The following is a 12,979-nucleotide window of genomic DNA, read 5'->3' as shown; positions in this document are numbered from 1 at the left end:
TTTTTATTCTTGAAGTGTACAATATATTTTCCATCTATGAAGCCTAAACTCTCATGCCTGTCCTAGGAATCAAGCAAGTTGCTGCTCTTACTCCTCCCATCTCCTTCCCATCTGCCTGAGAACACCACTTGGAGACAGGCTACAGCCAGTCAAAGGATGTTTGAGGAACTCACACAAAAGCACTGGTGAGGACCATTTGAGAAATGTTTAAACATAAGGTTGATGTTAAAACACAAGTGAGATGAGCTGACTAAATACAATCTGACTTTGGGTCTTCTAACTATGTAAACACGTCATAGCCAACTGAGGAGATGCTGTAGTTTGCATGTCCTTTCCAAAGTTCAAGCTGAAATGCAGTTGCTAATGGGACAGAATTAGGATGTAGGGCATTGAGAATTGGTTAGCGCATGGGAATTCTACCTTCCGAAATAGAGAATTTTCCATCTGATGGTTTGCCCTGAATGACTGCAATGGCTGAGGCGTGGGCAAACTAAAGATAGGATCTGGGAACTCCAACTCAGTCTCCCAAATGGATGACAAGGGTCCAAGCACTGGGGCATCTTTCACTGTTTTTGTAGTTACATTAGCAGGGAGTTAATGCTAGTGCAAAGTGGAGATCGGTGCCCTGGGTTATATGGGGTGTTGGTGTCTAAGGTGTAAAGTATTATGATATAACACTTTGTCAAATTCAATGCTAAAGTTTTCAAAGTAATGAATAATTTTCTAAAAGAGGTCAGTTTTGACTTTTGGGGGCAGGGATTTGTAAAACCTTTAACCTTGAGGTCATTTGATGCTGCTGGCATGCCTGACAAAGGGTCATTTCCACAGAGGACAGCGTAGTTTGAGGCGTGATGACCACTGAAGGCCAGCACAAAAGACACAGGGACGGAAAGGTTTCCACAAAGAAGATCTGTATGATTTAACGCTTTACCTTCAGGGGTTCAGACGTTGGATGTAGATTTTGGTGAAGGATATGTTTACAGGTCATTTGAAATTGTGTTTATTGTTCTTACAGAAATCACAGAAATTTCCAGAAGCATGGGGCACAAATGTGAAAAATAATGAGTTATAAAACTGATTCTGAGGTATTTACATGTAATGCCACTAGTAATAATGCCAATGCATAGAAATAGTTTATGTTATTACGTTAAAGAATTAATTTTGCTACTTTTTCTGGTATCCCAGGTTTGTACAGATTTAACATGATACTTCAAATTGGTATGATAGTAAATCATATTTTGCAATTTCTTTTCTGATTACTATATTGATGAAAACATTATACTAAAATGATACTAGATGATTTTTCTGCCTTCGGAATCATTTATTTTAATATGTTGCAGGTTCTCTGACTTTCTCACTGCTTTTCTAGGACTTGCGTATTACAAACATGAATAATTTCTAACTGCATGAGTTTTGCCAGAACAGAAAACTTTCACAAGTTTTGCAATTATGATGATAAGTTCTTAATTATGCACACACTGTTGTTGCATCGTGGACAAAGATAAAAAATAGGAGGTAGATCCCTCTGTCAGCTCAGAACTTTCTGACTAGTTTGCATTAATCCAAACTTATTCCTCTGTACTTTTCAGCAACTAAACTCGGCAGCTTGTAGAAAACAGAGAGAAGCAAAGAAATGTTGAACAGGGAAGGCTTTTTTTGTTTTTGGTCTAACCTTGGGCAATGCCACTCTTAATAACAGCAGATGGTATTTCTCCATCTACAGTTCTGTTTGCTGTTGTTATAAATGACTAAAAATGGAGTTTTTGTAGTGAGAGTGCTGATGGAGACTCTGGCAGGCCATTCCACAAGATGGTATTCAGTTACATTACTTGGAAATGTGTTCTCAGGGTGTTCTCATCACATCATTTTGTTGTGCTGCCTATAATCCAATAGCCAGGAACAACTTGAATATTACACAAAAAGCACTGCACAAATCTTGGTTGGCTAGTCTGACTCAGTGCTGGCTAGTGAGGGCTTCCTATGAATGAGCCAGTGGATGCAAGATCTCTCTGTATCGATCTATGTCTCTATGTCTCAATGATTCTTTTTTAAATTTTAAAAGAAACCAGTAAATGCCATATACCTTTGTGAGATGTTATGATCAAAGCTTTATAAAGCTTTGCTTCAGTTCTGTATGTATCAGAAGCAAAATGCAGATAAGGAAAAATCACTGTTCAAACTGCAAATCAAAAAAGGAAAGGAAATAGAATTTGAGCACACTTTTCCTTAACTTTCCATCTGAACAAACAAATCTGTCCATCATTCAACAAGAAGCATTAGATTGCATTTTCAACTACGGGATTTCTGATTCACTATCACTTTCGTTTTCTGTAGCGTTACATTTTAAAATGTATTCCACGGGTTCCTCAATGTGGATATCCACACTGAGTTTCAGGAGGGGAAATTAGAAATATTAAGCAGGTGGAATGACCCCTTGCCCCGCCCTCATTATAGTGTATCACTTTTGGGGATTCCTATTTTGTGATTGAGAATGTCAGCTGCCCTGACATAGTAGATTAGGCTTCTGCCTGAGGTGCTGGCATACCATAGGGACACCAGTCTTAGTCCTCAACTGCTCAACTTATGATCCAGCTCCCTGATAATGAGCCTGAGAAATCGGTGGAATATTACCCAAGTCCTTGGGCCCTTGATCTCATGTGGGAGACCTGGGAAAAACTTCAGGCTACTGATTTGGATTGGCCCAGCTCTGGCTGTCGCAGTCATTTGGGGCTGGAACCAGCAGATGGAAAAACCACCTGTGTCTCTCTATGTCTCCATGTCTCTGTAAATTTACCTTTAAAGTAACAACTAAGCAACTCTTTAAAAAAAAGAATATACTTTTATGTTCCCTAGTTGAATTGTATGTGTTTCCTCCCAATTCTATTTCTAGATATGAATTTATGTATGCATAATTGCCTGCCTATGTATTAGCAAAGAGATATCAATTCTGTTGACTTAATATGGGATAGGCACGTAAATACAGAAACACTTTTTTTTCTTTAATTAAGGTAAATGTAATATAGAAATATTTATCTGTTGTTTCTCTTATTATGTGTCTAATTTCCTAAGAATAACGATTCTTAGAAAAAAATCAAACATAATATTTTACTAAGCTGCTCTTGTGCCTATGCAAGCAATTCTTTGAACCGTGATGTAGTGTTTTTTATTTCATTCTTTTTGTTATTCAAAATTATATTTGCTTCTATATTTTGGGCTTTTTTTATATAATGCTTCATTGCAGATGTACACTGGAGCAATATCTTTCGTGGGATTTTTGCGATATCGCTTAAATTCCATTTCTGAATAACTGTTTTCCATTATCCTGTTTGATATAGTAATTTCAATTATTTTAATTTTCCTTACCACAATATAACTGTCATTTATCTCCTGTGGCAGGGTAGTTTTACAGTTTCTTTCCCCCACACTTAGTAGTTTTCTGCTTAAGAAATATGCGGCTTAAGTTGTAAACTTAGAAATTTCAATATAAATACTCATTTTATGTTTGGATAAGAATCATACAATCAAGTTCCCATAAAATGTTGAGGGAAATGTGATGAATAATGACCTTGGAAAGTTAGAAACTTACTGTAAATGATGGCCCTGTGCATAACAGATAATAACTGAGCACACGAAAAGTAATCTGAAGGAAAAAAAAATACAAATGTGATGAGTACCACTTAGAGAATGTTTTTTTTTTTTTTGCTGATAACAATGCCATTAACGGCTTGAGAGATTATCATACGTCAAGTGCCATGCTACGAGGGCTTCTGAAGTTCTTGGGGGAGCTGGCACTGTGGCTCGGCCATTCAAGTGCTTCTCAGGAAGTCTGCTTCCCAAGCCGGAGTGGGCAGGTGACGGGGCTATTTCTGCTTTCAGTTCCTGCTGCGGTGTGACCTTGACGCATCAGGGGACGGATCAAGAAACGGAGTCCTGACACAAGTGTGGCAGGTCTGGACTAAGCTCGTCTCTCACGGCGTTATTTGGCACAAACCAGACCATTTTTGAAACAAGGATAATTTATAATATGGAAATAGAAAAGTTAATTTAAAAAATATTTGCGCCATATACACTATTTTGTTCATTTCGCTTTCCATAAATTTGTATTGTTCTATGGTCGTTGCATACACTAACTTCTTTAACCATTTCATAACCCAGTGAAGTCACTTATTCAAATCTAAAACTTAGGGTCATAAGTGAGTGAGGTACAGACGGAATCAGGGCTTGTCTTACGGTAAGGCTGGTTGCGTGGTGGAATATCTCCATGTGTTCTTTGTCATGCCTTAAATGTGAGTGTGTTAATGCATGCTTGCCGACACATGGCATTCAACACAATGTAATTGGTGAATCAGCTCATGTTTCAAACCAGCTTTCTTGAAAAGCACCAGCAAACCTCTAGGCACTAGTGATTCTTTTTGTCAGGAAACCTGAAGTTTCCTGTGTCTAGATATTTCTTTTCAGGGAAATCAGGATGGATTTAATGACGATAGAGCCTCTATTCTCAATAGATGGGAGGGTCTACTATTTAGAAGTAAAGCAAACCAAAAAAAAAAAAAAGTGACAACATCCATGATACCGAGGAGGAATACCCCACAAGGGAAGGCAGTCGAGTTTTGGAAACAGCGAGCGGTGAAGTTTGTAAAGTATGATATTTTGTGAAAGAGAAGTGAACATCCTCAAATGCTACTTACAGATCAATGAAAATAAAGGCAGAATGGGTGCTGGTTCTAACCCTTTATATCTCACATGTAAGGCAAGTTCGTATCTTACCTACCGGCTAGCACAAAATGATGTGATTTCCTGCCAGGCTTTTTGTGTATGGGTGACTCTAGTTGGAAGCATCTTGCACCTTGACAAGGGCCAGGACAGGACAAGGGCGGACATGGAGGCAGGTGGTACATTTGCATCCCCACAGATGCCTGGAATCATGCTACTGGCAAATCAGGAGCCTGACTAATATTTGTGAGTTGATTGCTGCTTCAATAGACTCAAGGAATTTCTATATGATAATAGAGACGCATACTTCATATGACTCATCTTGAAAAACAAATAATGAGACACATGATTAACATCTATTAGACTCTGAAATGGCTGAATTGAGTGAGTGAATGCAAATATCTTCATTAAATGTCTGCTTATTAGCATGAAGACAATCTCTTTAATCTCGAAACAGACAATTGTGAATAAATGATAGCAATGCTAATTTTGTGAAAATTATTAAACTTTTGTGTCTAAAAACCCAGAATGTCATGGACAGAAAAGCTTGAGATGAGAAGAGATGAGATGAATTGATAAATGATGAATTTGCAGTAGAAATTCAATGTAATTCAATTATACAACATTTGGACACATACTTTTAAGGTTCACATTATGGAGCAAAACAGTATCTTCCTATAAACTTGTTTTTCTGTTGAATTAAAAGGTGATTATAATTGATGGGGATTCTGATATTTCACACACATTTTCAGTGAAGGGCATCATTTTAAAGGAGAATGCAATTAGTCAGGGACCTTGTGACAAAGATGTTTCTTTTCTAATTGAGAAGACTGTCTATGTTCAAAGACACAATTTTGAAATTACTTGACATTCAGGATAGACTACACCATACATGGAAACAATAGAGGAAGGGTTATGACTGCTAAAAAACTTTCACCTACAAATAGAAGAATACACATTTTTCTTATGGTGAAATGATCTGAATTCCATGGGTAACAGCATCTTTGCTGAAGGGAGAAAGATGTGATCCAACTAATGCTATAAAAATGTGCTCTCTAAAGTTCTCACCTTGCATGCACTGGGATGCCACAGGGGTGCTGGTTCTAATCCCAGGGGCCACACTTCCCATCCAGCTCCCTGCCTGTGGCCTGGGAAAGCAGTCAAGGATGGCTCAAAGCCTTGGGACCTTGCACCCACGTGGAAGACCCAAAAGAGTTCCTGGTTCCTGACTTCAGATCAGTTGAGCTCTGGCCGGTGCAGCTGCTTGGGGAGTGAATCATCATATGGAAGATCTTTCTCTGCCTCTTCTCCCTGTATATCTGACTTTCCAGTGAAAATAAAATAAATCTTCACAAAAAATTTGTTCTCTCAGTCCAACTCAGCTCATTTTGGGATTGTGTTGTGTTAACAAAACCTAAGCACTTGTTGCGCTCTGTATTTCCTGAATGTATGATGCACTTGAAAGTATTTTTATATATTGCAAATGATTGTCAATCACATTGAGTGCCTTATATTTTTGTCTATTATTGATTGAAAATAATTTATATGCTTTTTGATTGCTGTATTTCCAATGAGGAGTAAAACTCATATTTCAAGACAGAAGAGTGAATTACTCATTTTATAGGGATAATTGAATAAACACACCTGTTTTATTTAATATGAAACACAAGAATAACTGAACAGTTACAAGCAGTGTGTGCATAAGAAATGACTTTTGATAAAAACCATTCCACGATATTTTCACCAAAATCCCCCTAGAAGCCTAGTTTTATTTTTAAAATAATGCAAAAACAAAAGCAGTTGTTTTTCCACTCTAAAAAGATTTTTGAGGCCCAACGTTCTGTACCTCCATGAATGCACGACTTCTGTGTCCTGAAGATTATCTACAGAAAGGAATCCTTTGGCGTTCGTACTCCAGGCGACCCGATGGGACGGTCCTGTCCTCCACCTCCTAGTGTCGATGTGTTAGCACCCCCTGGTGGGCACTGCTGAAAGCCCAACTTCATTTTACTACGGAAGTCGAAGATGGATAACCCTAGGTTTACTGTGACGGAAGTCAGCTTTTGAGGATGGTTTTGTGTTTTTGAGTTCATTTTATGAGGATTGTGTAACTTTAAGCACCATAAATAGGAGTCCAACAACCACTTTCACACTGAAATTAGTGCTTAAAATGTTGTTCTTATACTGGTATGAAAAAAAGCGTGAGTTTCTAAATAGAACTGGTTTAATTCAAATCTTGATTCTTCTTATTAGCCTTGCAACCCGCAGTAAATTGGCTGCCTAGCCTGGACATACATTTCTTCCTAGATAAAATAATGGTAAAATTATTCATAAACTGTTAAGAGGCAAAAAAAAATTACTGTCTTTTCCCCAAATTTTAGGCAGGTTTTGCTGGAGCAATGTTAACATTTGGTGTGTATGCTTGAAATATATTTATTTGCATATTTTATTATTGAACATTAAGAAGGATATAAGCACACTAGGGAATTTTAAAAATTTATTTACTTTTATTTTGTGAAGTCAGATACACAGAGAAGAGGAGAGACAGAGAGGAAGACTTTCTGTCCGTTGATTCACTCCCCAAGCAGCTGTTACAGCTAGAGCTGAGCCGATCAGAAGTCAGGAGCCAGGAGCCTCCTCCGGATCTCCCATGCAGGTGTAGGGTTCCAAGGTTTTGGACTGTCCTTGACTGCTGTCCCAGGCCACAAGCAGGGAGCTGGATGGGAAGCAGGGCTGCCGGGATTAGAACCAGCACCCGGGCAACTAGGCACGTTCAAGGTGAGGACTTTAGCTGCTAGGCTACTGCACTGGGCCCACACTAGGGAATTTTAAACAACATAATGCAATATGTATGGCGCTTTGCACCAAAATAAGAAATGAAGTAAAAAAAAAGTAGACACCTATTCTAATAACAATAAATTAAACCATTTTTCTGTATTATCCAGGAATAACTGCATTAAGTCAGGCATTGATAAGTTTCATATCAATGATCACTAATTGATCAATAAAATTTACAGCAATTCCAAACTAGCCAAGTCAAGTGGTGGAGCAAATACTGAAATGGCATTGAACTTGGCTTCACGGAAAGGCTTCACTGACAGACGATGTTGGAACTACGTTGAAAGGGAAAATCAGTGCAGGTGCATTCAGTAACTTCGGATTGGAAATAGCACAGTGCCAAGTTAGAATTCTATTATGGCTGTACCTTTTCCATTTGCAAATGGTTTAGAAATCCGTCACCAACTCCAGCTCCAGGCTGCACATTTTATATGGGACTCAAAGTGAGGAAATAGCAGTAAAGGGTCATCGTGTGATGGTCTGTGAAATATTGCACGATACCCCAACTTTTGTGTAGGTCTTCATTTCTTGCAGGAATATCTTTGTAAATTGAAAGAATACTGAGATTCCACACACATTTCAGAATCTTTGCTATCAAAATTAAGAATTTTCTGGTCCAAGAGAAAGTAAACAAGAATGACATCAATCCATGTATGCTTTCAATAGGAAACCATATTGTTCTAATGATACCAGCATAAGACTAGATTCACTATGAATACTAGTATGGTATACTAGGTATTTTAATACAGCTCTCTTCGAATATTTTCACAATATACGTAACTTCTTTATTTAAAAGATTTATTTATTTTTATTGGAAAGTCAGGTTGACAGACAGAAGGAGAGACAGAAAGATCTTCCATCTGCTGGTTCACTCCCTAAGTGGTCACAATGGCCTGAGCTGAGCCACTCAAAGCCTAGACCCGGAGCCCCAAGCTTCTTCCGGGTCTCCCACATGGGCGCAGGGTCCCAAGGCTTTCTGCCATCTACTGCTTTCCCAGGCCACAAGCAGGGAGCTGGATGGGAAGTGGAACAGCAGGGGCACAAACTGGTCCCCATGTGGGATTCCAGCGCATATAAGGCGAGGACTTAAGCCACTAAACTACTGCACCTGGCCCCAAAGTAACTTCTAATATTTTAGAAATACATTTACTTGACAAAGGAAGATCAAATTTGTTCAAGATGTGTGATATGATCTTTTTATACATTGTACATTCTGCATTACGCAATCACTACCGAAGCTGTAAAGAGAGGTTCAGAGCTGCTGATCTTACAACCGAAAGTTTATGCTATTGATCACTGCCTCGCCTTTTCCCTGACTGTAGCCATTCCAGGAATACCAGCGTTTTACTCTGTCCCTCTGTGAGTGTAACTGCTTTACGTTCCTTATATTAGCAAGCTCATGCAGTATTTGTTTTCTGTGATTCATTAGCTTACTTAATTAAATGTTGTCCAGATCCATGCATGTGGCTGGAAATGGCAGATTGGATCTCTATGGCTGGACAGCATCCCGTTGTGTTTGTACCACAACTTTTGAGTTTCTAGGTCCTTCATCGGACACTAAAGTTGAATCTCTATCTTTGTGACAGGTGGGCGCGATCATCCCGTGAGTTTATTGATTGTATTTCCGTTGGATGTCGACCCAGTAGGGTGATCACTAGATAGTTCGGTAGTTTTACTTTAGAATTCCCCTAGAAAAAAGCATAGAGAACAAAATAAAAATATCAAGTAAGTACTAACATGTAAAATACTATCGGTCAATTTGCCAGTTTGTAGGGACTGTTTCAGCCCTTGAGTAAAACTCTCTCAGACTAGCACCAGATAAATAGTTGCTCAATTATTTTTCCCCCAGAGGAAGGGTAATAAGACTACATTAGTAAATGTACTGAGAGATCAGTGGATGGAGAAAGCTAGTTAAATATGCATTTAGTTCAAGTATGTTTATATATACAATTAGACAAACATATTCTTCTCTGATCTTCCTCACCTCTTCAGATATAGCTGCAATTTTTTATGCCTTTATGACCCAATGAATTATGACACCTTGGAACATACCTAAACTAGACCTAATGATGGTTTATTCACATGACAGAACCTGCTTCTCTGTTTAAAAAAAAAAATCTATGCTTAGGCTCTAAGTGCTGAATTTTCTTTTCGTCACCAAATGCTATAGAATAGCATAACACGTGGAATGAAAGCCAGGGCATATTTTGGGGAAATGTATCAGATATCCTTGGCAGACAGCTAATGGCTGCCATCTCCAAAGTCTGTGAGAGAAGATTTGATTTCTTTCTCCTGAGACATAAAATTGCAGGTCCAGGATGTGTGTTAATGTGTAACAGTGATGAGTTTACTTCATGGCTCTGTGGCAAATGCGTGTCTGGTTTGTAGAAAGCTGAAAATTAAGTACAGGCTGCAGAGGTTGGGGTGAAAGGAATTTGTTAGGTGTTTGCCTTGAGATGCTAAAGAACTCCCATTAAGCTACATGTTGTAATAATTAAAACATTGCTTTGAATTGGTTTCAAACTTTAAGCAGATCCAGAGAGACTAGAGAGGGAATTAAGAACTAATTACATTAAAGTACTGAAGATCAATTTCTCATGGGTTGGTAGTTCCACATTATTGCTTCTTTGAAATAGTGAAGGCAAATATTAGCAAGAAATATCAAAGGATGCTTTTCCTGGCCTGAACATTATTCATGAGTATTAAGCACTTTTGTAATAAGGTTTAATCGAATTAGACTATCTTCATTTTAGTCATACACACTGAAATTTGTTGATCTTAAAAAATACCAAGAAGAGTTTTAATAATTTAAAAAGCCCGAGTTGGAAGTATGGAGGACTAGATTTCAAAACTGTATCATCTGATTGTAAATGCAAATATTGTCCATATATAACCAGTAAATCTAGGGAGCATCATTTGTAGTATTTTATCTTTTCTTCTTGAAGAATAACACTGCTTTAAGCCAACCATATGTGACTGACTGTATAGTACACGATCTAATAAATATTCTATCAGTTTCCATGTGTTCCTTGATGAAGTTGCTTTTGGTTTTCTCCCACACGAGAGAACGAGTACGGGTATGAATTGAGAACAGGCTCATTCCCATGCAGAAGGACACGTCACTAACATTGTGACAATATGATGTGTGTTCTTACAGGCTTTTTAATTGTTCCATCCTGTAGACATTTCCTTTTCCTTAACAAGACTGCTCCTGCTGCATTACAGATGAGAACAAGGCAGGACTGCATTTTCCAAAAGAGTCCACCTGTGAAAACCATGCCAATATTCCCTGTAATCTTCCAACCGGAGGGCATGAAATGGGGCAAAGGCACTAGCCGGTTGCTTGTCATATTGAATGGAGATCTGTGATCCCACTCAACAGAGCCCTCAATTTCCTCGGGCTTCACTAAATGACTGACTGAATAACACCGGTGTGGAAAGACTGGCTTTGTTTCTGCAAGACACAGAATCCTTGCCATTTCTGACAGTAGCTGAAGATCTCTTGATGGGCTTGTTCTAATTTGGTTAGCAAACACCAGATTGTTTACAGCAGCTCTTCTTTCCTCTTTTATTCACACTGAATAACACACACATAGAGGACCAACATCCTTTCAATGTACTCCCAGCATCCTTTGTATCTTCTTACTCAGATGGGTCATCGAATATCAGTCCCTTACGGCACAGGTAGCAGATTTAGCATGATGTTTCACAAATGGACATTAGGATGCAATGTACAGTTAAACTCCCACTTAGACAGCCCACATCCTATATCAGAAGCATTTAAAGCCCCAGTTGCTCTGTCACATATGTGGAAGATTTGATTGTAGACCTAGGATCCTGGCCTTGGATGGTGGAAGATGTCTCACTCTGTCTCCTTCTCTCTCTTCTGCTTTCAAGTATGAATGAATACGCATTTTTAAAATAAAACATTATTTTTCTTATATATTTATATATAAGATAGATATATACATATAAGATGGATATGTTTATGCTTCATAGTATGTTAGCAGAATTATTGAAAATGTATGTTTGAGTTGACAATCAAGGCATGGATGAATCAAACTCTATTAAATACCCATTTTCTTCCAAACCCTATTTGACGTGATTTTTTTTCTTTGCTTTCACTTCTTCCTAGCTCAGTATCTCATCTTTACAAAAGACATCACAACACTCTAACATAGGAGATAAGAACGTTCCCACCTAACACATTTTACTGACATTACACTCCCATTAATAATACAAACACTGCTTCTTAGGAATCTCATGGAAAATATAGTCCAAAAACTATGCACAATTGTCAATATGACAAGTTTTCAAGCATTTTAAAAGTAGAACCAGTTTTATGAGTAGAAGATTCATAACTCTCAATAGTTATTTCAATATATTGCCTTAAATATCAGGTAACTGTTTAATTAAAGGAACAAAATTCCTCCTATTATTTTAGTGGCCAAATGTAGTTCAAGGCAAATATTTTGTGGGTATACACATGTACAATTATACATAATTATGTAATGTGCAGTATGTGATTTTTGATGCCATTGTAAACTTTAAGAATGCACATTAAAGTTTAATTTTGAAAGAAATTTCAATGGAAATATGAATCATGTAAGTTAGAATTAGGAGAGCTACTCATGTGTGTGTGCTTACAGATATCGGATCAATAACGGTCTTAACCTCTTATATCTCTTACACACATGTCTTATGGATAAGAATATGCTTCAAAGTGGAACAACTTTTGGTTGAAAATCGATTAAAAAGGAAAATAGTGTAAAGTATACTAAGTCAAACACATTTGGCTACATATTGCTAAGTAATGGTTCTTCTGTTTGAATTGACATGGAATATTATTGTACCCATTTGCTTCCTAGGAACCTCCCCTGTGGGTGGGAGGGGATAAACCATTTGAAATACATTCTGCTGATTTCCCGAGTTGCATCGGAAGTGGAGCAACCAGCTTAGGAACTGGTGCTCATCTGGGAAGCTGTTATCTCAGACAACGGCTTAATATCACAAGCCACAATGTTGGCATCTAAGCACACTATTTGAATTTGGAAAATGTCCTTGTGCAATATAAACTATAGAGTTTATCAGATTTTCATATCCAGATTATACACAAATGTTGTGTGTGTGGTATGCACGTGTAATCTTTACTTTCAAAGATAGTGCTACTCACAATGGTTCTGATATGCATACGTATGTACTTGCGGAAAAATATGTCAATAGCAATGCTTTCCACACTGACATATCACATTTCTGGTTGCAGAGACCACTCGAAAAGTTTGTAATTTGCTATTGTGTTTCTCTGGTGGGTGTGAAATCTTTATCCTAAAAAAATTAATATATGTTGAGGTAAGGCATTATTATAATGGGGGATTCTGCTCTGCAATGATGTAGGCAACTACAGCTTTATGGGATGTGTAGGGAAGGT

Source organism: Ochotona curzoniae, unplaced genomic scaffold (genome assembly GCF_017591425.1).
Source record: "Ochotona curzoniae isolate NIBS_2020 unplaced genomic scaffold, NIBS_Ocur_1.0 contig_2688, whole genome shotgun sequence".
Classification (NCBI taxonomy): Eukaryota; Metazoa; Chordata; class Mammalia; order Lagomorpha; family Ochotonidae; genus Ochotona; species Ochotona curzoniae.
This window is presented reverse-complemented; position numbering follows the sequence as displayed.